Source organism: Garra rufa, chromosome 1 (genome assembly GCF_049309525.1).
Source record: "Garra rufa chromosome 1, GarRuf1.0, whole genome shotgun sequence".
NCBI lineage: Eukaryota > Metazoa > Chordata > Actinopteri > Cypriniformes > Cyprinidae > Garra > Garra rufa.
Window position 1 is genome coordinate 70339379 of NC_133361.1, and position 25161 is coordinate 70364539.

General features: G+C 39.8%; 17 non-coding genes across 17 annotated transcripts; 8 read left to right on the forward strand and 9 right to left on the reverse strand.

Annotated features, from left to right (window-relative positions):
• Positions 1-11991: 11991 nt before the first annotated feature.
• Positions 11992-12063, reverse strand: trnaw-cca (transfer RNA tryptophan (anticodon CCA)). Its single transcript has one exon. It is a non-coding gene; the product is annotated as a tRNA-Trp (tRNA).
• A 1181-nt stretch (positions 12064-13244) lies between these two features.
• trnay-gua (transfer RNA tyrosine (anticodon GUA)) lies at positions 13245-13331 on the forward strand. The gene is given in 2 exon segments: positions 13245-13281; positions 13296-13331. It is a non-coding gene; the product is annotated as a tRNA-Tyr (tRNA).
• Positions 13332-13848: 517 nt separating this feature from the next.
• Positions 13849-13920, reverse strand: trnaw-cca (transfer RNA tryptophan (anticodon CCA)). The gene has a single exon. It is a non-coding gene; the product is annotated as a tRNA-Trp (tRNA).
• Positions 13921-15101: 1181 nt separating this feature from the next.
• trnay-gua (transfer RNA tyrosine (anticodon GUA)) lies at positions 15102-15188 on the forward strand. Its single transcript is given in 2 exon segments — positions 15102-15138; positions 15153-15188. It is a non-coding gene; the product is annotated as a tRNA-Tyr (tRNA).
• A 517-nt stretch (positions 15189-15705) lies between these two features.
• Positions 15706-15777, reverse strand: trnaw-cca (transfer RNA tryptophan (anticodon CCA)). Its single transcript has one exon. It is a non-coding gene; the product is annotated as a tRNA-Trp (tRNA).
• Positions 15778-16342: 565 nt separating this feature from the next.
• On the forward strand, positions 16343-16429 carry trnay-gua (transfer RNA tyrosine (anticodon GUA)). The gene is given in 2 exon segments: positions 16343-16379; positions 16394-16429. It is a non-coding gene; the product is annotated as a tRNA-Tyr (tRNA).
• A 517-nt stretch (positions 16430-16946) lies between these two features.
• Positions 16947-17018, reverse strand: trnaw-cca (transfer RNA tryptophan (anticodon CCA)). Its single transcript has one exon. It is a non-coding gene; the product is annotated as a tRNA-Trp (tRNA).
• Positions 17019-18199: 1181 nt separating this feature from the next.
• trnay-gua (transfer RNA tyrosine (anticodon GUA)) lies at positions 18200-18286 on the forward strand. Its single transcript is given in 2 exon segments — positions 18200-18236; positions 18251-18286. It is a non-coding gene; the product is annotated as a tRNA-Tyr (tRNA).
• Positions 18287-18803: 517 nt separating this feature from the next.
• trnaw-cca (transfer RNA tryptophan (anticodon CCA)) lies at positions 18804-18875 on the reverse strand. Its single transcript has one exon. It is a non-coding gene; the product is annotated as a tRNA-Trp (tRNA).
• A 565-nt stretch (positions 18876-19440) lies between these two features.
• trnay-gua (transfer RNA tyrosine (anticodon GUA)) lies at positions 19441-19527 on the forward strand. Its single transcript is given in 2 exon segments — positions 19441-19477; positions 19492-19527. It is a non-coding gene; the product is annotated as a tRNA-Tyr (tRNA).
• A 517-nt stretch (positions 19528-20044) lies between these two features.
• On the reverse strand, positions 20045-20116 carry trnaw-cca (transfer RNA tryptophan (anticodon CCA)). The gene has a single exon. It is a non-coding gene; the product is annotated as a tRNA-Trp (tRNA).
• A 1181-nt stretch (positions 20117-21297) lies between these two features.
• trnay-gua (transfer RNA tyrosine (anticodon GUA)) lies at positions 21298-21384 on the forward strand. Its single transcript is given in 2 exon segments — positions 21298-21334; positions 21349-21384. It is a non-coding gene; the product is annotated as a tRNA-Tyr (tRNA).
• A 517-nt stretch (positions 21385-21901) lies between these two features.
• On the reverse strand, positions 21902-21973 carry trnaw-cca (transfer RNA tryptophan (anticodon CCA)). The gene has a single exon. It is a non-coding gene; the product is annotated as a tRNA-Trp (tRNA).
• A 565-nt stretch (positions 21974-22538) lies between these two features.
• Positions 22539-22625, forward strand: trnay-gua (transfer RNA tyrosine (anticodon GUA)). The gene is given in 2 exon segments: positions 22539-22575; positions 22590-22625. It is a non-coding gene; the product is annotated as a tRNA-Tyr (tRNA).
• Positions 22626-23142: 517 nt separating this feature from the next.
• trnaw-cca (transfer RNA tryptophan (anticodon CCA)) lies at positions 23143-23214 on the reverse strand. The gene has a single exon. It is a non-coding gene; the product is annotated as a tRNA-Trp (tRNA).
• A 1181-nt stretch (positions 23215-24395) lies between these two features.
• trnay-gua (transfer RNA tyrosine (anticodon GUA)) lies at positions 24396-24482 on the forward strand. Its single transcript is given in 2 exon segments — positions 24396-24432; positions 24447-24482. It is a non-coding gene; the product is annotated as a tRNA-Tyr (tRNA).
• A 517-nt stretch (positions 24483-24999) lies between these two features.
• On the reverse strand, positions 25000-25071 carry trnaw-cca (transfer RNA tryptophan (anticodon CCA)). The gene has a single exon. It is a non-coding gene; the product is annotated as a tRNA-Trp (tRNA).
• Between the last annotated feature and the right edge of the window lie 90 nt (positions 25072-25161).

The following is a 25161-nucleotide window of genomic DNA, read 5'->3' on the forward strand; positions in this document are numbered from 1 at the left end:
CAGTTTTGAACACGTTTGACCTGATTCAGCATGTGCATGGGCCTACACACAATCGTGGACACACTCTTGATTTACTCATCAGTAAGGGTCTAAACATTTCATCCACTGTTATCAAGGATGTAGCACTATCTGATCACTTCTGTATTTTCTTTGATATATTGATCTCTGCTACCACTGAATCTAGATCTGTCTCTGTCAGGAAGAGATGCATTAACGATAACACTAGTGTGCTATTTATGAAGGCTATATCTTCAATGCCAAGCATTTCTGCAGACTCTGTTGATTTTCTCCTGGACTCCTTTAACTCAAAAGTTAAGAATGTCATTGATGACATTGCACCTATAAAAAACAGAAAGATAATTGGACAGAAATCACCGTGGAGAAAATCAACAGCAGTACAGATAATAAAAAGACAATGCAGAAAAGCTGAGCGGATGTGGCGGAAGACAAAACTTGAAATTCACTATAGCATCTATAAAGACAGCCTTCATGCTTTCAATGTTGAACTAGGTAAAGCTAGACAAACATTCTTCTCAAACCTTATAAACAGCAACTTAAACAACACTCGCACTCTTTTTGCTACCGTTGAGAGACTAACAAACCCCCCTAGTCAGATCTCTAGTGAACTGCTCTCTGACAGCAAGTGCGATGAGTTTGCTTCCTTCTTTTCTGAGAAGATCAATAATATCAGAAAGACAATTAGCACACCCTCAAGTTATGCAGAGGTCAGACAGATTCGACCGCAATTTCAAAAAGAAGTCATTATGTCTACTTTTGAAGAAATCGATAGCAACATTTTGGAAGAAACAGTAAAGCACCTCAAATCGTCAACCTGCCACCTCGACACACTTCCCACATCTTTTTTCAAAAGTGTGCTTAGCTGTTTAGAAGCAGATCTTTTAGAAGTGGTGAACACCTCACTTCTTTCTGGGACTTTTCCAAACTCCCTGAAAACTGCAGCTGTTAAGCCCCTTCTGAAAAAGAAAAATCTTGATAACACCATACTGAGCAACTATAGACCAATTTCAAATCTTCCGTTCATAAGCAAGATTATTGAAAAGGTTGTTTTTAATCAGCTGAATCACTACATAAACTCAAATGGATACCTGGACCATTTCCAATCTGGCTTCAGACAACATCATAGCACAGAGACAGCGCTCATAAAGATAATAAATGATATTCGCCTAAATTCAGATTCTGGAAAAATATCAGTGCTGGTATTACTAGATCTCAGTGCTGCGTTCGACACTGTCGATCATAACATTCTTTTAGATAGATTGGAAAACTGGGTCGGGCTTTCTGGGATGGTTCTAAATTGGTTCAGGTCATACTTAGAAGGGAGAGGCTATTATGTGAGTATAGGAGAACATAAGTCTAAGTGGACGTCCATGACATGCGGAGTCCCACAAGGCTCAATTCTAGGGCCACTGTTGTTCAGCCTGTATATGCTCCCACTAAGTCAAATAATGAGAGAGAACCGAATAGCATATCACAGCTATGCAGATGATACCCAGATTTACCTAGTCTTATCACCAAATGACTACAGCCCCATTGACTCTCTCTGCCAATGCATTGATGAAATTAACAGTTGGATGTGCCAAAACTTTTTACAGTTAAACAAGGAGAAAACAGAAGTCATTGCATTTGGAAACAAAGATGAAGTTCATAAGGTAAATGCGTATCTTGACACTAGGGGTCAAAAAACAAAAAATCAAGTCAAGAATCTGGGTGTGATTCTGGAGTCAGACCTCAGTTTCAGTAGCCATGTCAAAGCAGTAACTAAATCAGCATACTACCATCTCAAAAACATTGCAAGAATTAGATGTTTTGTTTCCCGTCAAGATTTGGAGAAACTTGTTCATGCCTTTATCACCAGCAGGGTAGACTATTGTAATGGTCTCCTCACCGGCCTTCCCAAGAAGACCATTAGACAGCTGCAGCTCATACAGAACGCTGCTGCCAGGATTCTGACTAGAACCAGAAAATCAGAGCATATTACACCAGTCCTCAGGTTCTTACACTGGCTTCCAGTTATGTTTAGGATAGATTTTAAAGTACTTCTACTCGTTTATAAAGCACTCAATGGCCTAGGACCTACATACATTGCAAATATGCTCACTTTATACAAACCTAACAGACAACTCAGATCACTAGGATCGAGTAAGTTAGTAATATCAAGAGTTCACACAAAACAAGGGGAATCCGCTTTTAGCTATTATGCCGCCCACAGTTGGAATCAGCTTCCAGAAGAGATCAGATGTGCTAATACATTAGCCACATTTAAATGCAGACTCAAAACTCACCTGTTTAGTTGTGCATTTATTGAATGAGCACTGTGCTACGTCCGAACAGATTGCATTATTTTATGTATAATCATTTTACTGTGCAAATTAATTTTAAAATCAATTTTTCTGTTTTTTATTGTTGTTATTGTTAACCATTCCTACTGTTTTTAATTAATTTAAATCAATTTTAAAATCATTTAAAATGTTCTTCTGTTTGTGTGATTATTATTTTAAATTTTTATGACTATGATTTTATGCTATTCCTCTTATGTACAGCACTTTGAATTACCATTGTGTATGAAATGTGCTATATAAATAAACTTGCCTTGCCTTGCCTTGCCTAGTATGGTAAGCTCTCGGCCGCTGTATTTGGGTGTTTTAGAGGAGGCACAGTTTTGGAGAGTGCTCTGAAGGATGGCAGGTCTTGTGTTTTAAACAAGGGGGGGGGGGGTACATCGATCGCGGGTTCATACAGTATAATACATTCTGTTTACAAGAGCAACAAGATTTGAAGCTCATGGCAGACGCCCAAGAGATTCGCGCTGTGATTGGCTAAATGTTACTTCACTCAAATCTAAGTAACAAATCAGAGACCAGGGGCGGAAATATTGGCGCTAGGTCAAAAAAAAGTGCGGGGGACAGAATCACCTGTTTCTAAAAGTGAAACCGTCCCCCCCGGTTGCTACGCCCCTGTCGCCACCCAGGTAGCCAAAAACATCTGGCCCAGTACTGGCCCAAATCCGGCAATCCGGAAGAAATGACTCGGCCCGGATCCGGTTGCCGGACTCTTGTGAATTCCGGCAATGAATGACGCGCCAGAATCGGCCCGAATACACTGGCCCGAGTCCGGGTGCCGAATCTGAGCCGACACTGCCGGCATCGGCCCGCAATCGCGCCAACAGAGATTATACAGTTAGCCGGTACTGGCCCGTGTCCGGCTGCCGAAACTGAACCGAAACTGCCGGCATCGGGCCGCAATCACGCCGGCATACATTATACAGTTAGCAGGCACGAGTCTGGATTCCAAATGGAAATGTATATGAAATACAGACCTATTTATTTAATTAATAACGAAATTTAAGCAATATTAGCTTGTTTGCTAAAGTATATAGCCTACTTGGATAGGTGTAACTGTTCATGTAATTAAATGGTTCCTTAAAAACTACAAAAATGTATTATTCATGATTTCCTCCAGGTTTTTTTTAAAAATGTTCTTTTATACAAATATCACACACACACATGCCACTCACTCTCACCCCGCCCCCAAGTAAGAATGACACCATATAAATACTGTACGAGAAACATTTATTGAATTTATTATTGAAAAAATAAAAACATCAACAAATGCATAAAAACACTATAGAAACTTTAAGAACGATCAGGAGCTCACGGTTTCCTAAAGGAGAGACAATAAATGAAAGAAAGAGATAAAGAGGGGACACATATTGACACATAGTTAGTCAGGTCTCAGTGATCTCGGTGGTGAATGGTAACAATATTTGGAGCTTACCTTAGGAAGAAATTATTTTGTTGTAGGACATGCTCTCTTCTTCCACTATGGCACTCTTATAAACTTCTCGGTTTCTCTCTGCATCACACTGCTATATCTGCAGAAAATATTTTTAAAAGAAAATTGTCAGTCATATGGGGCACAAGTTTGCCTATTTAAACATGAAGCTTTGAAAAAAAAAATCACTTTATGTGATTAAACAGTCATCTTATTCAGACCACTTTTTTTCAGACTTTATTATGTTTAATAATATGTATGTTTAATATATTTAATATATTTAATTTATTATTTAATTTTAACCTAATACAATTTTACACTTTAAAAATTACAAAAAGAAAGAGTCCTATAAAAGTTCGGGCACTCTGTGTGTCACTACTTGGCAATTAACTTATTGGCAAATATCACAGCCTGTGAAACAATGCAGTTTACAGCTATACAAATAATAAGAGTATTTAAAATGTAACATGTAAAAATTTCGGTAGAATTTAAAATAAACACTCACAACACCCTGACTTGGTACAACAAAATTAATCTTAAGATATTATGGACCGTCTGATTTGAATTTCCTAAAATAAACCATATACTTACACATGGCAAAATATAACATTAAATTACTTACATGGCACAGATGCACTTTTTTCAGATGATCTTGACAAATCTGACAAAAAAATATGAAAAAGCAATCACAAAAAGATTAGAAGAAGTACAGCAGAAAGGCACACTATTTCACTATTCACTAACACTAATGAATACATGAATAAAAACTGCTGTATACAAATATTGTGAATTAGTTTGATAGTCAGCTGTAAAAAATATACCTGCAAAGCCAAAGGCGCTCAATGCTGTGGAGCCTTCGGGGTTCAGCTGCTACTGACACAAAAACAAGGGAGGGAAATGAGTCACACAATGCATATATCTGTACAAATTGAAATGTATTGATTTTTAATAGGTTATTACTTACTCATCAGTGTGTTGAACATGGCAAATCCAAGATGCAGAATCAGTTGATCACTTACAACAATCGGATGACAATCTGACAAAAAAAAGAAAAAGAAATAATGTTTTCATTATTAAAATTAATTATTTTACTTGTATATGACTTTTATTCCCTGTATAGCCTTATGTTTTACTTTTATTGCAATTCGTTATTAAAAAAAAATATATATATATATATATATTATTCTCATAAGGATAGGCTACATTGGCTTGTTAAGTCTGTCTCTTGCTCGCTCTATCTCACATACAGCGAGAGAGAGAGAGAGAGCGCGCGCGTTCAGTGTGCGTCATTGTCGCGCGCTCTGTCAAATCTGAGACAACACAACTTAAATCTGATAATGTTATTGTTGATAATTGTAAAATTAATATATTTTTTAACTAACGTTACCTTGACCGACATGAATGTGAGGTTTTCTCAATTCTAGCAGATCTGCGCAAATGACGTCATACAGATAACGGCATTAACGGTAATCAACGGTGCTGAAGAGCGGGCCATAAAAAATAAAGACGGAAAGACTCGTTTATGTAAACAGTAGTTTTAGACATTGTACATTTAAATAACAGTCCGTTGATTTTACACTTATGTACACAAAAATACTTTACCTGAAGAAGCTCTTCCGTCGAGCGATATCCACTCAATCAAAGGGAATCCGGCTGTGCGCGTGATCTGATCGCAGCTTATATAGCCTCTGGTTCTTTCGCGGGCTTCGCACGTGAGGCGTAAAATAGTCAAAGTTATATTTATAACAATTTTATTTATTTAATTTTTATCATCTGAGGTGTACATTTAGGTAATTATACCTTGTTATATCTCCCTGGCCCCCCAAAAAATAAATAAATAAACACACACACACACACACACACACACACACACACACACACACGCACACATATATACATATATATATATATATATATATATATATATATATATATATATATATATATAGAGAGAGAGAGAGAGAGAGAGAGAGAGAGAGAGAATGTATGTACAATTATTTTTAAATATATAACATATCAGTTATTAATAAAATATCATGACAGTGTCACTCACTTATTTCATAACCAGAAGATGTCAGCTGAAGGTCAATTATTGGTTCATACTACTCATTAAATTTTGTTTTTGGATTTATGTTTGGCCATAAAATCACAGTTATAACATTTCAAATTAAATTTTGCAAAAAGTTTTTGCAATTATGCCACATTATGATTATCAAGCCTGAAAATGGTGTTATAAAGTGAAACATGTTGAAAGCATTTTATTAGCTCTGTTACAGACAGATACGGTTCTATTTTTGGGGTGCAGAACAACATGAAAGAGTCATAATTTAGATGAAGTGAACATTTTTAAATTATAAACAAAGTCCATGGTTGGCCTGACAAAAATAATAGAATATTATTTAAAATAGTAATACAATTAAATAAATAACATTGACAGGGAAAAGATTTGACATCTCAGGCATTTTGTTAAAAACAAATATTTTAACAATTTTGTAATTAAGTTAAGTGTTTATGTGTTTTAATCTGTATTGTGGGGACCAAATATTTACACAAGGAGTAAAACCTGAATTTTTGGGACTTACACTTATGGCCCATAGTCAGGCTGAATGTGTCTAAATGTGCCGTTTCTCAACCAGAATCGGGCCAGATCCGCATATCCAAAGCCTAGCCAAATCCGGCAACCATTGCTGGGCCAGAGCCGGCTCACTCCTGGCGAGCCGCTGCCAGAACACAGCCGAGTGAGCCGGCACTCAGCCGCAATCGGCCCGATTCCGCTGGCTACCTGGGCAGGCATTTACATCAGTAATGCACGGGTTGATCCAAAATCCAAAACAGTTACCCGCAGTTACGAGTCATCCAAAATAATGGTTGTTTGAAATAAAGATGACAATTAAACCTTTGTAGTTTGTATAGTACTAGACTATTTCTATGAAATACATAGACCTACACTTTATTAGCTGAATAATATTTACCTTTTGAATGTTGAGCGCTATTAACTGTTGAATAAATGCTGACGCGGGACAAAATGCCCGATTTCCCAACACGTTGAACTGATCAATGCCATTGTACCATTTTAATAGGCTACTTTTAAACGCATATAGTAATGTCAGTTTTATGTATTTTCTGAGAGGGGGTGGGATTTTTGTTTGGAAAGTCGCAGGAGAGACGCACACTTCGATTAGACTGATAAACACATGCAGCATCTTAAATTGTTAAGAAAATGGTATTCCTAATAAATGTCTCGAATATTTTGATTATGTCCAATGCTTCTCTTTCTTTTTGGAATTATTAGACACATTTCACTATGTCTTTTCAAATGCCTAGGTCTGTTTAATTTCCTTAATTATAAAATTTCTAGCACTATTTTAAACGTTTATTCAAGCAATAACATATAAATGATCTCATGTATATGCTTGTTTAAAACCAGGGATTAAAAACGAATTCCAAGTAAAAACTGTATTTTTTCTTTACATTTCCAGAGAGCGAAACGAACGAAATTAAACATTACTTAATAAATTCAAGGCACTATAATTTCCTTATTCATTTGATACAACTATTATAGCTATACAATTAATATATATAAAATAATATTATTTTGTCATATTCATAATTCCTGAATTTATCTATAAAAACTTCGTTTTGAATTGCATTCATTATGTTTGTATAAGAAAATTCGTTAACCTAGCCTATTAAGTTGATTTAATATTCTTGATAATTTTGAAAAGAAGTTAAAAGTTAAGAAAAAAGGAATAAGCTTGTAGTCATATATATATATATATATAGGCCTATATATATATATATATATATATATATATATATATATATATTATTTATGGCTATAGGCTAATCTTTTTCTAAACTCTTATTACACTGTAGATCGAAATAAAATAATTCTTGATCATATTTAATCGTGTAGAATCACTGACATAAAGGAAAGACAAAATAAATCACAACAAGAACAATCTGTATTTTTCTTTTAATCAAGAACATTTATTTTGACAAAATTACCTAATTAATGCCAAATGATGTTTGACAGTGAACGCATCTCCACCGCATATAGCCGCATATAATCGCTGGTGTCAGTCGCAAATATTAGACAGGAAGCGGGTCGGGTACAATAGTTTCTTTCTTTCTTTCTTTTTTTTTCTTTTTTTTTGCGGTCCGAGTTGCGTTAGTTGAAAACGTCGGTCGGATTAGGGTTGTTTATACATTGACCCGCGCATCACTGATTTACATTAGTTAACAACATTTATTGTGATCTTACAATTATATTTAAAGGAAAATAAAATTTCACTCCTCAGGGGCCCTCCCCCCACTTGGGGCCCTGGTAATTTAGTCCCCCTTTTCACCCAACTACGACGTCCCTGGAATTGTAGCCATTTCGACCACTGGATGTATTACTCTCCATTATACATAAATTAATTTATCTTCTAGGTTCTACAGTAAAGTATTACTTTAGAAATCCATGCGTATTCTTTAAAACAAGTTGTGCACTATATAGTATATCAATAATAAACCTGTTCATATGAGCGGAGCAGCGGTGGAAGGCGCTTGCTGATGCCTCGAAGTCATGGCTGTCTGTAGTATCCTTAGGCTTTCAAGGAGTTCACTGTTTTTCTCTGGGTTATCTTGACCGATTCTTTGGACATTGTTAAGCAATGAGTCAATCACACTCAAATGATAAGAATTACAGTTTCCACGATGAAAATTGCGTTTGATTGATAAAACTTTTCTTCTCACTGCATTGACTACGGCTAGTGCTTCCATTTCGTAAATGGGTATTCAACGTAAAAGACGATATTCCGCCTTCTACTGGACTGGACGGTTTAGTTAAAAACTCAGCACGCAGTCTACACATAGTATTTCCGGTAAAATCGAGGGCTCAAAAATTTATCCAGTAAAAAAAAAAAAAAAAAAAAAAAAAAAAAGGCGACATTTTATGAATCTGTGTTTTAAATTAATCTTTCATTTATGACAGGGTTGGGCTCCCACCTACTGGCGGTTTTAGACAGCCATGATTCCAGGACAATAGCATACTCAGCAAAATATATCTCTTAATTGCTTATCGATTAAACATAATATCGCAAATGTATTTCCCAATGTTTGACTAAAATAATAATAATGATAATAACAACAACACATTTTATCAACTAGTGTCAACTAGCCTATTAGCCTATATATGTAGCTCAAAAATTTGCATGCATGTTACAGTGCATAATAAACACCAAAATTATATGAAATTTTGTCTGGTAAACTTGATCATACCAGACATTTTGACCGACATTAACTTTTTTAGAGTAAATGTTCACTCTAAAAAAGTTAATGTCGGTCAAAATGTCTGGTATGTGTGCTGGTTCGATTCCGGCTCGAAGGAGCTGGCTTTTGAATTCGGCACGTAGATGTTTCCACGATTTCTTCAGAGATTGCAGGGCAAGATATGCAAAAGTAACACGTCAAGAGGCAGATCTGTCACAGTACACTATGGCTGCGTTCGAAACCGCATACTCAATGAGTAGGTACTTAATTTCAATAAGTACTTACTTAACGAGCGCTAAAAGAGTACGTACTCTACAGCCAAATCTCGTTGAGTATGGATGTGATCTGCACGTCTTCCGCCATGTTGACGTTATCATGTGACCAACGACGTTATAACAAGTGCAACAACTTAACATATAGCGAGGTTTAATTCATCTTTCTATAAATATTTTGATATTGATGAAATTTGTTCATTTTGTGGTCATGTTGAAGAAACAGCTGTTCTTTTATTGTGATTGTAGTAGATACGTTTTGGGTTCATTTAGGTTTTTGTATTTTTTAATTCTTAAAGAAATAATTTTTGTCAGGAAAACCCAAATTCTTAATTTTTTGAATAAGTTATTTCTTTTGTTTTGTATTCAAAATTGTTTATCCATACGCAAAGCTAGCTTAAATTCTTGTTAAATTTCTCTTTTCATCCCTGAGGCTTATCAATAACAAAAACAAATCCAATTTTTGATAAACGATGATGTGAATATTTTGATTATTCAGAGATATTTAATCATATTTCCCTGTGTATATAATTGCATACTATGATGTAAGCAAGCCTAATAGTTATGTTTTTAGTTTTTCTCATTATGATTGTTCATTGTTAAAGATAAATACCATCTTTCCCTGAGCCTGTAATTGTAAGTTAGGTAGTATTAGTAATAAAATGAAAATAAGCACAACAGGTGCTCAAACACCTCATAGCATCAGTAATACAACAACCCCACCTAGTACATCTTCCTCCATGTTTGCAATATCTGCACAAAGGAGACGTGGATCAGCTGCTTGAAGATCTTGTGTTTGGAGGTGTTTTTTGAGGATTTTACACTCAAAAAATGTAAGTATTACTGCTTAGAAATTAAGATTACCTCAGAATGCACTGATCAATAATAATGATAAATGCTGACCTATAATTAATTATATTTTTTAGTAAAACAAGCATGTTTTTTTTTTTAAATCAAGTAATTAATTAATGCATATGTTAATGAAACTTATATTTTATTTACTGATAACAACATGGATATATGAGTAAAATAATAAAATAACCATGAACATAAATAAAGACACATGGAACAAAGCTTTATTCAGACATATTGGTATTTTAGTCTTTCTCTAGATGCTCTCGCCGGCTCTTTGGTCTCTGAGGATGAAGAGACCACAGCAACATCTGGTCCAGATGAGACAAAGAGCAGGTGGAGTGATGGAGGGTCTCATCGATGGCACTTGACCATTTACAGGATGCTGCTGTGGATTTCTCTTTTCTCACTGCACACACCAGTCTGCAGCAGACATTTCAGATCATACAAAGATGCACAAATACAATACAAAAGTTGTCATTTTAACAGCACAATTTCATTAGATCTCTGTATTAGAAGTAACAAAATTACCAAACTTTATATTAAGTTACAGATTTAACTTTTTTTCCCCACAAATGCTGCTGTCACCTTTCCTTTCAGGTCCTGCTCCACCGCAAAAGATAACTCATGAAATAGATAACTCATGTTTACTTGTTTACTAACTATATTTTTATTTACATTACATTAATCTAAAGCAGTGTTGACAACAGAGAATTCTACATAAACTCACACAACGTCCATCACTCATTTAGATGTCTGTTTCGTGTTGTGCTGTGCTCATTTAATTCTCTCAGAACATGTTCCTTTCAGTTGTTAAACATTTAGTAATCATCTTTAAGATGCTACGGTCGCTATACGTAATAAAACGTGTTTTACAGCGAAATCACAAATATACTTTAACGTTACACGTATTGACACCTTATGCAAATCAGCAGTTTACGATACAGTAGCTCAACAAATACGATTTTAAGACAGGGAACCGTGTTTTGGTTTGTAATACTCACATTTGTAAACACTCTCGTTGCGGTTCCCAATCACGTTCGATGATGACGTTTTAGCCTCCTGTGGCCTCCTGGGATTGAAAAGTGTGCATCAGATGAACACTTCAGAATCTGGGCTGAAGCAGTAGGACATCCGGGGATTTCTCGGCTACTCTTTTATGAATACTGAGGTTTCGAACGTACTTCTTTCTTCACGTACTCTTTTTTCCTACTATATAGTAGGTAAGTAGGCATATTCGAACGCACTTTAAGTAGACGTTCGTCCGAATCTTGCGAGAATTAGTGCACTCGCCTACTGATTCTCGCCTACTCTTTTATGAATACTGAACATTCAAACATACTTTTTTGCTCGCCTACTGCTTTTTGCCTACTATATAGTATGGAAGTATGCGGTTTCGAACGCAGCCAATGACAGGAATGGTTATTACATGAGATCTCAGGCTTAATAAAAATAACAGGTCAAGATACAAATCTATCACAGTACACTGGTGATTTTCAATCCTGATCCTGGGGACCCCCTGCTCTGGGCTGTATTTCCCAAAAGCATTGCAATCCTTCATACAACGTAGACGCATTGAAACCAATAGAGTTGCAATCAACTTAGGCTTACGATGACTCTGGAAGACGCGGCCCTGCATTTTTGTCTGTCTCCTTTTTCTGACACACCCAGATGAGCTCATGGAGCTCTCTCCTAACTAGCTAATGATCTTAATCAGGTGTGTTTAATAAGGGAGACATACAGAGCGGTGGGATTGGAAACCACTGCAGCACACAACGACAGGACTTCTTTTCACATTAGAAGTCAACAAGAAATCACGTGACCCCGACGTGATTTGAACACGCAACCTTCTGATCTGGAGTCAGACGCGCTACCGTTGCGCCACGAGGTCCTGAACCCAGAGGTGATGTATTTTGCTTAACCCCCTTGACACAGAATGCAACTCAGTAAATATACGGTGCTCAAGGAACACTCTTGATGTTGGACTTTATACTCAGGAGATCAAAAACAGATCGTCTGACCTCAAGGTGATTTGGAGCCAGACACTCTACCGTTGCACTACAAGATAGCGGAAAAATTATTTAGTGTTTCATGCTAAAGCACTTTGATAAACTATGCAAATCCGCTAGTCTTTACACTCACAAAGTCAAGAACAGTTCGCTTGACCTCAACTTAATTGGAATACGCAACCTCCCGATCCGGGGTCAGGCGCACTCTGTCGCGGCCACGAGGTCGAGAAAACAAGTCGGCGTTCCTTGCTTAATTGCTTTGATTCAATTTGCAAATCAGTCACGGTAAAGGGCTGTAGACTTTATACTATGGATGTCAAGAAGAGATCAACTGATGTGATTGGAACATGCAACCGTCTGATCTGGATTCAGCCAAGCTACCGTTGTACCCCAGCAGTGTTGCCAGACGTACGATAATTATCGTATTTGTACCATAATTTTGACCTCTGTACGATGTACGATCAATAATACCACAATGTACGATAATTTCTGAATTTTGTGACACCATGGTCGTTGTAATTATAGAGCTTCTATTCTCAAAGATGTAGTTGTGTGGATCCTACGTCTACCTTCATGATTGTGAGGAGACGTGAACGTGGTGTTACGCATCCAATCTTACGTCTTCTCAACCAATCATCGTGGAGAATGGCTCTCTCTCACGAGCACAAGTTAACGTTCCTGTCGCACTTAGGTCAGTTGTTTCAAAACTGAGGTTGTTAGTTTAAAAATAAAGTATAGAAATTTAGTGCTGAAAAGGATAAATAGCTGTAACATCTAGATAAATAGCTGTATTTTGAACGTTTGACTCGGGTAAGATAATTAGTTTTTATCATTACAATAAGGTATAGAAAATGAGTGCTGAAAAGGACAATAGCTGTAACATCTAGATAAATAGCCGATCTTTATTTTGAACGTTTGACTTAAATATGATAATTTTCTCCCAAATACGATAATTTTGAGCTTCTGGTACGATACTTGGACATTTCCAATCTGGCAACACTGTACCCCAAGACACCACAAACCTATCTGGTGTTTCCTGCTTAAGCCACCTTTTGTCATCCTGCCTTCGATAGCTCAGCTGGTAGAGCGGAGGACTGTAGATGATACATTGGCTATCCTTAGGTCGCTGGTTCGATTCCGGCTCGAAGGAGCTTGCTTTTGAATTCGGCACGTAGATGTTTCCACGATTTCTTCAGAGATTCCAGGGCAAGATATGCAAAAGTAACACGTCAAGAGGCAGATCTGTCACAGTACACAATGACAGGAATGGTTATTACATGAGATCTCAGGCTTAATAAAAATAACAGGTCAAGATACAAATCTATCACAGTACACTGGTGATTTTCAATCCTGATCCTGGGGACCCCCTGCTCTGGGCTGTGTTTCCCAAAAGCGTTGCAATCCTTCATACAACGTAGACGCATTGAAACCAATAGAGTTGCAATCAACTTAGGCTTACGATGACTCTGGAAGACGCGGCCCTGCATTTTTGTCTGTCTCCTTTTTCTGACACACCCAGATGAGCTCATGGAGCTCTCTCCTAACTAGCTAATGATCTTAATCAGGTGTGTTTAATAAGGGAGACATACAGAGCGGTGGGATTGGAAACCACTGCAGCACACAACGACAGGACTTCTTTTCACATTAGAAGTCAACAAGAAATCACGTGACCCCGACGTGATTTGAACACGCAACCTTCTGATCTGGAGTCAGACGCGCTTCCGTTGCGCCACGAGGTCCTGAACCCAGAGGTGATGTATTTTGCTTAACCCCCTTGACACAGAATGCAACTCAGTAAATATACGGTGCTCAAGGAACACTCTTGATGTTGGACTTTATACTCAGGAGATCAAAAACAGATCGTCTGACCTCAAGGTGATTTGGAGCCAGACACTCTACCGTTGCACTACAAGATAGCGGAAAAATTATTTAGTGTTTCATGCTAAAGCACTTTGATAAACTATGCAAATCCGCTAGTCTTTACACTCACAAAGTCAAGAACAGTTCGCTTGACCTCAACTTAATTGGAACACGCAACCTCCCGATCCGGGGTCAGGCGCACTCTGTCGCGGCCACGAGGTCGAGAAAACAAGTCGGCGTTCCTTGCTTAATTGCTTTGATTCAATTTGCAAATCAGTCACGGTAAAGGGCTGTAGACTTTATACTATGGATGTCAAGAAGAGATCAACTGATGTGATTGGAACCTGCAACCGTCTGATCTGGATTCAGCCAAGCTACCGTTGCACCCCAACAGTGTTGCCAGACGTACGATAATTATCGTATTTGTATCATAATTTTGACCTCTGTACGATGTACGATCAATAATACCACAATGTACGATAATTTCTGAATTTTGTGACACCATGGTCGTTGTAATTATAGAGCTTCTATTCTCAAAGATGTAGTTGTGTGGATCCTACGTCTACCTTCATGATTGTGAGGAGACGTGAACGTGGTGTTACGCATCCAATCTTACGTCTTCTCAACCAATCATCGTGGAGAATGGCTCTCTCTCACGAGCACAAGTTAACGTTCCTGTCGCACTTAGGTCAGTTGTTTCAAAACTGAGGTTGTTAGTTTAAAAATAAAGTATAGAAATTGAGTGCTGAAAAGGATAAATAGCTGTAACATCTAGATAAATAGCTGTATTTTGAACGTTTGACTCGGGTAAGATAATTAGCTTTTATCATTACAATAAGGTATAGAAAATGAGTGCTGAAAAGGACAATAGCTGTAACATCTAGATAAATAGCCGATCTTTATTTTGAACGTTTGACTTAAATATGATAATTTTCTCCCAAATACGATAATTTTGAGCTTCTGGTACGATACTTGGACATTTCCAATCTGGCAACACTGTACCCCAAGACACCACAAACCTATCTGGTGTTTCCTGCTTAAGCCACCTTTTGTCATCCTGCCTTCGATAGCTCAGCTGGTAGAGCGGAGGACTGTAGATGATACATTGGCTATCCTTAGGTCGCTGGTTCGATTCCGGCTCGAAGGAGCTGGCTTTTGAATTCGGCACGTAGATGTTTCCACGATTTCTTCAGAGATTCCAGGGCAAGATATGCAAAAGCAACACGTCAAGAGGCAGATCTGTCACAGTACACAATGACAGGAATGGTTATTACATGAGATCTCAGGCTTAATAAAAATAACAGGTCAAGATACAAATCTATCACAGTACACTGGTGATTTTCAATCCTGATCCTGGGGACCCCCTGCTCTGGGCTGTGTTTCCCAAAAGCGTTGCAATCCTTCATACAACGTAGACGCATTGAAACCAATAGAGTTGCAATCAACTTAGGCTTACGATGACTCTGGAAGACGCGGCCCTGCATTTTTGTCTGTCTCCTTTTTCTGACACACCCAGATGAGCTCATGGAGCTCTCTCCTAACTAGCTAATGATCTTAATCAGGTGTGTTTAATAAGGGATACATACAGAGCGGTGGGATTGGAAACCACTGCAGCACACAACGACAGGACTTCTTTTCACATTAGAAGTCAACAAGAAATCACGTGACCCCGACGTGATTTGAACACGCAACCTTCTGATCTGGAGTCAGACGCGCTACCGTTGCGCCACGAGGTCCTGAACCCAGAGGTGATGTATTTTGCTTAACCCCCTTGACACAGAATGCAAATCAGTAAATATACGGTGCTCAAGGAACACTCTTGATGTTGGACTTTATACTCAGGAGATCAAAAACAGATCGTCTGACCTCTAGGTGATTTGGAGCCAGACACTCTACCGTTGCACTACAAGATAGCGGAAAAATTATTTAGTGTTTCATGCAAAAGCACTTTGATAAACTATGCAAATCCGCTAGTCTTTACACTCACAAAGTCAAGAACAGTTCGCTTGAACTCAACATAATTGGAACACGCAACCTCCCGATCCGGGGTCAGGCGCACTCTGTCGCGGCCACGAGGTCGAGAAAACAAGTCGGCGTTCCTTGCTTAATTGCTTTGATTCAATTTGCAAATCAGTCACGGTAAAGGGCTGTAGACTTTATACTATGGATGTCAAGAAGAGATCAACTGATGTGATTGGAACATGCAACCGTCTGATCTGGATTCAGCCAAGCTACCGTTGTACCCCAAGACACCACAAACCTATCTGGTGTTTCCTGCTTAAGCCACCTTTTGTCATCCTGCCTTCGATAGCTCAGCTGGTAGAGCGGAGGACTGTAGATGATACATTAGCTATCCTTAGGTCGCTGGTTCGATTCCGGCTCGAAGGAGCTGGCTTTTGAATTCGGCACGTAGATGTTTCCACGATTTCTTCAGAGATTCCAGGGCAAGATATGCAAAAGTAACACGTCAAGAGGCAGATCTGTCACAGTACACAATGACAGGAATGGTTATTACATGAGATCTCAGGCTTAATAAAAATAACAGGTCAAGATACAAATCTATCACAGTACACTGGTGATTTTCAATCCTGATCCTGGGGACCCCCTGCTCTGGGCTGTGTTTCCCAAAAGCGTTGCAATCCTTCATACAACGTAGACGCATTGAAACCAATAGAGTTGCAAACAACTTAGGCTTACGATGACTCTGGAAGACGCGGCCCTGCATTTTTGTCTGTCTCCTTTTTCTGACACACCCAGATGAGCTCATGGAGCTCTCTCCTAACTAGCTAATGATCTTAATCAGGTGTGTTTAATAAGGGAGACATACAGAGCGGTGGGATTGGAAACCAATGCAGCACACAACGACAGGACTTCTTTTCACATTAGAAGTCAACAAGAAATCACGTGACCCCGACGTGATTTGAACACGCAACCTTCTGATCTGGAGTCAGACGCGCTTCCGTTGCGCCACGAGGTCCTGAACCCAGAGGTGATGTATTTTGCTTAACCCCCTTGACACAGAATGCAACTCAGTAAATATACGGTGCTCAAGGAACACTCTTGATGTTGGACTTTATACTCAGGAGATCAAAAACAGATCGTCTGACCTCAAGGTGATTTGGAGCCAGACACTCTACCGTTGCACTACAAGATAGCGGAAAAATTATTTAGTGTTTCATGCTAAAGCACTTTGATAAACTATGCAAATCCGCTAGTCTTTACACTCACAAAGTCAAGAACAGTTCGCTTGACCTCAACTTAATTGGAACACGCAACCTCCCGATCCGGGGTCAGGCGCACTCTGTCGCGGCCACGAGGTCGAGAAAACAAGTCGGCGTTCCTTGCTTAATTGCTTTGATTCAATTTGCAAATCAGTCACGGTAAAGGGCTGTAGACTTTATACTATGGATGTCAAGAAGAGATCAACTGATGTGATTGGAACCTGCAACCGTCTGATCTGGATTCAGCCAAGCTACCGTTGCACCCCAACAGTGTTGCCAGACGTACGATAATTATCGTATTTGTACCATAATTTTGACCTCTGTACGATGTACGATCAATAATACCACAATGTACGATAATTTCTGAATTTTGTGACACCATGGTCGTTGTAATTATAGAGCTTCTATTCTCAAAGATGTAGTTGTGTGGATCCTACGTCTACCTTCATGATTGTGAGGAGACGTGAACGTGGTGTTACGCATCCAATCTTACGTCTTCTCAACCAATCATCGTGGAGAATGGCTCTCTCTCACGAGCACAAGTTAACGTTCCTGTCGCACTTAGGTCAGTTGTTTCAAAACTGAGGTTGTTAGTTTAAAAATAAAGTATAGAAATTGAGTGCTGAAAAGGATAAATAGCTGTAACATCTAGATAAATAGCTGTATTTTGAACGTTTGACTCGGGTAAGATAATTAGTTTTTATCATTACAATAAGGTATAGAAAATGAGTGCTGAAAAGGACAATAGCTGTAACATCTAGATAAATAGCCGATCTTTATTTTGAACGTTTGACTTAAATATGATAATTTTCTCCCAAATACGATAATTTTGAGCTTCTGGTACGATACTTGGACATTTCCAATCTGGCAACACTGTACCCCAAGACACCACAAACCTATCTGGTGTTTCCTGCTTAAGCCACCTTTTGTCATCCTGCCTTCGATAGCTCAGCTGGTAGAGCGGAGGACTGTAGATGATACATTGGCTATCCTTAGGTCGCTGGTTCGATTCCGGCTCGAAGGAGCTGGCTTTTGAATTCGGCACGTAGATGTTTCCACGATTTCTTCAGAGTTTGCAGGGCAAGATATGCAAAAGCAACACGTCAAGAGGCAGATCTGTCACAGTACACAATGACAGGAATGGTTATTACATGAGATCTCAGGCTTAATAAAAATAACAGGTCAAGATACAAATCTATCACAGTACACTGGTGATTTTCAATCCTGATCCTGGGGACCCCCTGCTCTGGGCTGTGTTTCCCAAAAGCGTTGCAATCCTTCATACAACGTAGACGCATTGAAACCAATAGAGTTGCAATCAACTTAGGCTTACGATGACTCTGGAAGACGCGGCCCTGCATTTTTGTCTGTCTCCTTTTTCTGACACACCCAGATGAGCTCATGGAGCTCTCTCCTAACTAGCTAATGATCTTAATCAGGTGTGTTTAATAAGGGAGACATACAGAGCGGTGGGATTGGAAACCACTGCAGCACACAACGACAGGACTTCTTTTCACATTAGAAGTCAACAAGAAATCACGTGACCCCGACGTGATTTGAACACGCAACCTTCTGATCTGGAGTCAGACGCGCTACCGTTGCGCCACGAGGTCCTGAACCCAGAGGTGATGTATTTTGCTTAACCCCCTTGACACAGAATGCAAATCAGTAAATATACGGTGCTCAAGGAACACTCTTGATGTTGGACTTTATACTCAGGAGATCAAAAACAGATCGTCTGACCTCTAGGTGATTTGGAGCCAGACACTCTACCGTTGCACTACAAGATAGCGGAAAAATTATTTAGTGTTTCATGCAAAAGCACTTTGATAAACTATGCAAATCCGCTAGTCTTTACACTCACAAAGTCAAGAACAGTTCGCTTGAACTCAACATAATTGGAACACGCAACCTCCCGATCCGGGGTCAGGCGCACTCTGTCGCGGCCACGAGGTCGAGAAAACAAGTCGGCGTTCCTTGCTTAATTGCTTTGATTCAATTTGCAAATCAGTCACGGTAAAGGGCTGTAGACTTTATACTATGGATGTCAAGAAGAGATCAACTGATGTGATTGGAACATGCAACCGTCTGATCTGGATTCAGCCAAGCTACCGTTGTACCCCAAGACACCACAAACCTATCTGGTGTTTCCTGCTTAAGCCACCTTTTGTCATCCTGCCTTCGATAGCTCAGCTGGTAGAGCGGAGGACTGTAGATGATACATTGGCTATCCTTAGGTCGCTGGTTCGATTCCGGCTCGAAGGAGCTGGCTTTTGAATTCGGCACGTAGATTTTTCCACGATTTCTTCAGAGATTCCAGGGCAAGATATGCAAAAGTAACACGTCAAGAGGCAGATCTGTCACAGTACACAATGACAGGAATGGTTATTACATGAGATCTCAGGCTTAATAAAAATAACAGGTCAAGATACAAATCTATCACAGTACACTGGTGATTTTCAATCCTGATCCTGGGGACCCCCTGCTCTGGGCTGTGTTTCCCAAAAGCGTTGCAATCCTTCATTCAACGTAGACGCATTGAAACCAATAGAGTTGCAATCAACTTAGGCTTACGATGACTCTGGAAGACGCGGCCCTGCATTTTTGTCTGTCTCCTTTTTCTGACACACCCAGATGAGCTCATGGAGCTCTCTCCTAACTAGCTAATGATCTTAATCAGGTGTGTTTAATAAGGGAGACATACAGAGCGGTGGGATTGGAAACCACTGCAGCACACAACGACAGGACTTCTTTTCACATTAGAAGTCAACAAGAAATCACGTGACCCCGACGTGATTTGAACACGCAACCTTCTGATCTGGAGTCAGACGCGCTTCCGTTGCGCCACGAGGTCCTGAACCCAGAGGTGATGTATTTTGCTTAACCCCCTTGACACAGAATGCAACTCAGTAAATATACGGTGCTCAAGGAACACTCTTGATGTTGGACTTTATACTCAGGAGATCAAAAACAGATCGTCTGACCTCAAGGTGATTTGGAGCCAGACACTCTACCGTTGCACTACAAGATAGCGGAAAAATTATTTAGTGTTTCATGCTAAAGCACTTTGATAAACTATGCAAATCCGCTAGTCTTTACACTCACAAAGTCAAGAACAGTTCGCTTGACCTCAACTTAATTGGAACACGCAACCTCCCGATCCGGGGTCAGGCGCACTCTGTCGCGGCCACGAGGTCGAGAAAACAAGTCGGCGTTCCTTGCTTAATTGCTTTGATTCAATTTGCAAATCAGTCACGGTAAAGGGCTGTAGACTTTATACTATGGATGTCAAGAAGAGATCAACTGATGTGATTGGAACCTGCAACCGTCTGATCTGGATTCAGCCAAGCTACCGTTGCACCCCAACAGTGTTGCCAGACGTACGATAATTATCGTATTTGTACCATAATTTTGACCTCTGTACGATGTACGATCAATAATACCACAATGTACGATAATTTCTGAATTTTGTGACACCATGGTCGTTGTAATTATAGAGCTTCTATTCTCAAAGATGTAGTTGTGTGGATCCTACGTCTACCTTCATGATTGTGAGGAGACGTGAACGTGGTGTTACGCATCCAATCTTACGTCTTCTCAACCAATCATCGTGGAGAATGGCTCTCTCTCACGAGCACAAGTTAACGTTCCTGTCGCACTTAGGTCAGTTGTTTCAAAACTGAGGTTGTTAGTTTAAAAATAAAGTATAGAAATTGAGTGCTGAAAAGGATAAATAGCTGTAACATCTAGATAAATAGCTGTATTTTGAACGTTTGACTCGGGTAAGATAATTAGTTTTTATCATTACAATAAGGTATAGAAAATGAGTGCTGAAAAGGACAATAGCTGTAACATCTAGATAAATAGCCGATCTTTATTTTGAACGTTTGACTTAAATATGATAATTTTCTCCCAAATACGATAATTTTGAGCTTCTGGTACGATACTTGGACATTTCCAATCTGGCAACACTGTACCCCAAGACACCACAAACCTATCTGGTGTTTCCTGCTTAAGCCACCTTTTGTCATCCTGCCTTCGATAGCTCAGCTGGTAGAGCGGAGGACTGTAGATGATACATTGGCTATCCTTAGGTCGCTGGTTCGATTCCGGCTCGAAGGAGCTGGCTTTTGAATTCGGCACGTAGATGTTTCCACGATTTCTTCAGAGATTCCAGGGCAAGATATGCAAAAGTAACACGTCAAGAGGCAGATCTGTCACAGTACACAATGACAGGAATGGTTATTACATGAGATCTCAGGCTTAATAAAAATAACAGGTCAAGATACAAATCTATCACAGTACACTGGTGATTTTCAATCCTGATCCTGGGGACCCCCTGCTCTGGGCTGTGTTTCCCAAAAGCGTTGCAATCCTTCATACAACGTAGACGCATTGAAACCAATAGAGTTGCAAACAACTTAGGCTTACGATGACTCTGGAAGACGCGGCCCTGCATTTTTGTCTGTCTCCTTTTTCTGACACACCCAGATGAGCTCATGGAGCTCTCTCCTAACTAGCTAATGATCTTAATCAGGTGTGTTTAATAAGGGAGACATACAGAGCGGTGGGATTGGAAACCACTGCAGCACACAACGACAGGACTTCTTTTCACATTAGAAGTCAACAAGAAATCACGTGACCCCGACGTGATTTGAACACGCAACCTTCTGATCTGGAGTCAGACGCGCTACCGTTGCGCCACGAGGTCCTGAACCCAGAGGTGATGTATTTTGCTTAACCCCCTTGACACAGAATGCAAATCAGTAAATATACGGTGCTCAAGGAACACTCTTGATGTTGGACTTTATACTCAGGAGATCAAAAACAGATCGTCTGACCTCTAGGTGATTTGGAGCCAGACACTCTACCGTTGCACTACAAGATAGCGGAAAAATTATTTAGTGTTTCATGCAAAAGCACTTTGATAAACTATGCAAATCCGCTAGTCTTTACACTCACAAAGTCAAGAACAGTTCGCTTGAACTCAACATAATTGGAACACGCAACCTCCCGATCCGGGGTCAGGCGCACTCTGTCGCGGCCACGAGGTCGAGAAAACAAGTCGGCGTTCCTTGCTTAATTGCTTTGATTCAATTTGCAAATCAGTCACGGTAAAGGGCTGTAGACTTTATACTATGGATGTCAAGAAGAGATCAACTGATGTGATTGGAACATGCAACCGTCTGATCTGGATTCAGCCAAGCTACCGTTGTACCCCAAGACACCACAAACCTATCTGGTGTTTCCTGCTTAAGCCACCTTTTGTCATCCTGCCTTCGATAGCTCAGCTGGTAGAGCGGAGGACTGTAGATGATACATTGGCTATCCTTAGGTCGCTGGTTCGATTCCGGCTCGAAGGAGCTGGCTTTTGAATTCGGCACGTAGATGTTTCCACGATTTCTTCAGAGATTCCAGGGCAAGATATGCAAAAGCAACACGTCAAGAGGCAGATCTGTCACAGTACACAATGACAGGAATGGTTATTACATGAGATCTCAGGCTTAATAAAAATAACAGGTCAAGATACAAATCTATCACAGTACACTGGTGATTTTCAATCCTGATCCTGGGGACCCCCTGCTCTGGGCTGTGTTTCCCAAAAGCGTTGCAATCCTTCATACAACGTAGACGCATTGAAACCAATAGAGTTGCAATCAACTTAGGCTTACGATGACTCTGGAAGACGCGGCCCTGCATTTTTGTCTGTCTCCTTTTTCTGACACACCCAGATGAGCTCATGGAGCTCTCTCCTAACTAGCTAATGATCTTAATCAGGTGTGTTTAATAAGGGAGACATACAGAGCGGTGGGATTGGAAACCACTGCAGCACACAACGACAGGACTTCTTTTCACATTAGAAGTCAACAAGAAATCACGTGACCCCGACGTGATTTGAACACGCAACCTTCTGATCTGGAGTCAGACGCGCTACCGTTGCGCCACGAGGTCCTGAACCCAGAGGTGATGTATTTTGCTTAACCCCCTTGACACAGAATGCAACTCAGTAAATATACGGTGCTCAAGGAACACTCTTGATGTTGGACTTTATACTCAGGAGATCAAAAACAGATCGTCTGACCTCAAGGTGATTTGGAGCCAGACACTCTACCGTTGCACTACAAGATAGCGGAAAAATTATTTAGTGTTTCATGCTAAAGCACTTTGATAAACTATGCAAATCCGCTAGTCTTTACACTCACAAAGTCAAGAACAGTTCGCTTGAACTCAACTTAATTGGAACACGCAACCTCCCGATCCGGGGTCAGGCGCACTCTGTCGCGGCCACGAGGTCGAGAAAACAAGTCGGCGTTCCTTGCTTAATTGCTTTGATTCAATTTGCAAATCAGTCACGGTAAAGGGCTGTAGACTTTATACTATGGATGTCAAGAAGAGATCAACTGATGTGATTGGAACCTGCAACCGTCTGATCTGGATTCAGCCAAGCTACCGTTGTACCCCAACAGTGTTGCCAGACGTACGATAATTATCGTATTTGTACCATAATTTTGACCTCTGTACGATGTACGATCAATAATACCACAATGTACGATAATTTCTGAATTTTGTGACACCATGGTCGTTGTAATTATAGAGCTTCTATTCTCAAAGATGTAGTTGTGTGGATCCTACGTCTACCTTCATGATTGTGAGGAGACGTGAACGTGGTGTTACGCATCCAATCTTACGTCTTCTCAACCAATCATCGTGGAGAATGGCTCTCTCTCACGAGCACAAGTTAACGTTCCTGTCGCACTTAGGTCAGTTGTTTCAAAACTGAGGTTGTTAGTTTAAAAATAAAGTATAGAAATTGAGTGCTGAAAAGGATAAATAGCTGTAACATCTAGATAAATAGCTGTATTTTGAACGTTTGACTCGGGTAAGATAATTAGTTTTTATCATTACAATAAGGTATAGAAAATGAGTGCTGAAAAGGACAATAGCTGTAACATCTAGATAAATAGCCGATCTTTATTTTGAACGTTTGACTTAAATATGATAATTTTCTCCCAAATACGATAATTTTGAGCTTCTGGTACGATACTTGGACATTTCCAATCTGGCAACACTGTACCCCAAGACACCACAAACCTATCTGGTGTTTCCTGCTTAAGCCACCTTTTGTCATCCTGCCTTCGATAGCTCAGCTGGTAGAGCGGAGGACTGTAGATGATACATTGGCTATCCTTAGGTCGCTGGTTCGATTCCGGCTCGAAGGAGCTGGCTTTTGAATTCGGCACGTAGATGTTTCCACGATTTCTTCAGAGATTCCAGGGCAAGATATGCAAAAGTAACACGTCAAGAGGCAGATCTGTCACAGTACACAATGACAGGAATGGTTATTACATGAGATCTCAGGCTTAATAAAAATAACAGGTCAAGATACAAATCTATCACAGTACACTGGTGATTTTCAATCCTGATCCTGGGGACCCCCTGCTCTGGGCTGTGTTTCCCAAAAGCGTTGCAATCCTTCATACAACGTAGACGCATTGAAACCAATAGAGTTGCAAACAACTTAGGCTTACGATGACTCTGGAAGACGCGGCCCTGCATTTTTGTCTGTCTCCTTTTTCTGACACACCCAGATGAGCTCATGGAGCTCTCTCCTAACTAGCTAATGATCTTAATCAGGTGTGTTTAATAAGGGAGACATACAGAGCGGTGGGATTGGAAACCACTGCAGCACACAACGACAGGACTTCTTTTCACATTAGAAGTCAACAAGAAATCACGTGACCCCGACGTGATTTGAACACGCAACCTTCTGATCTGGAGTCAGACGCGCTTCCGTTGCGCCACGAGGTCCTGAACCCAGAGGTGATGTATTTTGCTTAACCCCCTTGACACAGAATGCAACTCAGTAAATATACGGTGCTCAAGGAACACTCTTGATGT